The 2,510-nt window shown below is 29.2% G+C and overlaps 1 long non-coding RNA gene across 1 annotated transcript in view; it reads right to left on the bottom strand.

The window, feature by feature from the left end:
• The window catches only part of LOC136076399 (uncharacterized), a 653-nt gene extending 31 nt beyond the window's left edge, over positions 1-622 (bottom strand). The window contains exons 1-3 of the long non-coding RNA XR_010636236.1: positions 518-622; positions 380-448; positions 1-33 (exon numbers count right to left, since the gene is read on the bottom strand). The exon at positions 1-33 is cut by the window's left edge and continues 31 nt beyond it. This is a non-coding gene — a long non-coding RNA (uncharacterized LOC136076399). The remainder of the gene's footprint in view (positions 34-379; positions 449-517) is intronic.
• Positions 623-2,510: the final 1,888 nt, after the last annotated feature.

Below are 2,510 nucleotides of genomic sequence, written 5' to 3'. Positions count from 1 at the left end.
TTTTAGTATCTTCTAACTTTCTTCAAACATTTTCTAAAAAAAAAAAAAAAAATACAAATATATACATATATATATAAATATATATATATATATAAATATATATATATATATAAATATATATATATATATATATATATATATATATATATATATATATATATATATATATATATTTATAGAGAGAGAGAGAGAGAGAGAGAGAGAGAGAGAGAGAGAGAGAGAGAGAGAGAGAGAGAGAGAGAAAGAGAGAGAGAGACAGAGAGAGAGAACAATTTTAATAAGGAACCTTATTAGTCGAGCAATTTTAATTATTCGCCAGGTTGAAATCATTAATGACTACAATATTTCACAAATAATTATTTTCTAATTTATTACTTACAATGACTAACGTATTATGGGTAATTGAACACATATTATGCGTAATGAGCTTGAACCCATGAGGAGAATCCTGAAAAAAAGTGATCAATTAGGATAAGTAGTTAAACAAAAAAACAAAAACAAAAATGTAAAAACCTACTTTTTCAATGATGTAGACCTTGGGTGCAATAGCCAGTGGATGCAAAAGTATCTTTACTTTTTCGTCACACACACGGCCTTCTATAATAACAGGCCTTGACATCGCGCAAAATTTATTAACTGAGCTTTCAAGATCATGTATATTATCCAGAAGTTCTTTTTCATCAGTAGAAATATCTCTAAAACATATGTCACAAGTATCACCATCGATACCATCAACAGGAATGTCAAGTTGTAATATCAATTTAGTATGTTGAATATTAATTTTTTCAATTACAGATTTAGCGTTTATAAAGTAAGTATCTCCAGATCCCTGTCGAAGCTTACAAAAAGCTTTTTCAATTGGATCTGTTGAAAACCAACCTAATAAGACATACTTTGCTCCATTACTCAACAAACTTTCTACGAGATCAATAAAGCCATAACATATTGCATTGCTAGTATCTAACGTAAGCTGTTTTACACGCTTACCTGTAGGTTTCATAAAATTTGACAGTTCAGCAATATCTCGTAGCAGTTGTAACTGTTGATCACCAACTGAGTGGATTTCTCCGCATAATTCATTTCTAAACCGAATGCCAGCACCAGGTGCTTTGACATTAACAACATTCGAAAAAAACATTATTTTTTCAATAAATACAGCAGTATCTTCAAATGCTTTATTTTCAATCTCTAGATGCGTTCTTAATGCAGCTACTGTTTCTTCACAAAAAACAGACAAACAAAACTATACAGATTGTCTCTCTATTGGTTTTGGATAAACTGATTTAGCTGTAAGTTTAGAGAGTTTAAAAAGACTATTGCACTCAGTTTTTAAATTTTGAAAAAGATTAAAAGAACTGGCTTGGGCTAAGTGGAGTGATTTAGAAAAGTTTCTAAATCACTCCACTTAGCCAAGCCAGTTCTTTACTGTTTAAAAATTGAAGTTCGTCAGTCTTTTCTGTCAACCAATTGTTTCGTATAGATTTTAAGAGATGCACATAATCATAAAATAAATATATACCTGATCTTGTTAACCATGGTTTACTATCAACTGTTTTAAACATTCCAAAAAATCTTTGATTTACACGGTTACCACCAGTAATTATTACCAATGTCTTACTATTTTCAATATTATTTATCGTATGAACAATTTGTTGACATTGAGCAAACTGAAATTCAGAGGAACAATTTGCAACAGGTTGAGCTCTACATATAAATTCTGGACCTCCAAAAAGACATTTAATCATAAATGATAAAATTGTTTTGCTAACTTTTCAGGGTAGTTTACTGTTTGACCAAACAAAGCACCTCTTTAGTAAAGTAATGAAGCTTTGACATAGACCTCATCAATTAGTAGTATGGAAGTTCTTTTCAATGGATTTAAATTCATAAAAATACTATTTATAAAACTTAGGTCCATTAAGCTTATTTTTGAAGTCAATCGTGTTAAAGTCCTTATACTTGACAACTTGTAGTCAATACACAAACAATCATATAAACTTCGTCGCATAGCAAAATACTCATATGCTCTACATATACCTGAATATCTGAAGTATATAAAACTTCACCAACATTAACTTTTCTCATAGCATTAAGGTGTTCAAATAGAATATTTAACTGAAGCGAACTTTCTTTATTTTTTAAAAATCTAACTGTTTCAAATAAAGCTGATTTTGTTTTTATTAACTTTAATTTGTTTACAGCTAAAGATGAAATATTACAAGTTGTGCCATTGTGGTTAGCTACAAATGAATAATCATTGAAAATTACTAAAATAAATAATGGAACCCCAAATTTGTACATTTTTGATTGTATGTGTAAATTTTTTTTATTAAGCTGGAAAACAATAACATCGTTATTATCACTTAACAAAGATTGAATATCGTCAAATATAAGTTCATCCTCTTTTAGAAAATCATTTAACTCATCTGGTAAAATGCTTCGAAAACCGCTTGAAGTTACAGTTTTTCTAACTTAACTTGCTGGTGTGGCTAAACAACTAGGCAGAATAT

Source organism: Hydra vulgaris, chromosome 02 (assembly GCF_038396675.1).
Source record: "Hydra vulgaris chromosome 02, alternate assembly HydraT2T_AEP".
NCBI lineage: Eukaryota > Metazoa > Cnidaria > Hydrozoa > Anthoathecata > Hydridae > Hydra > Hydra vulgaris.
Note: the sequence above shows the minus strand (reverse complement) of the source record. Positions and strands in the feature narration are given on the sequence as shown.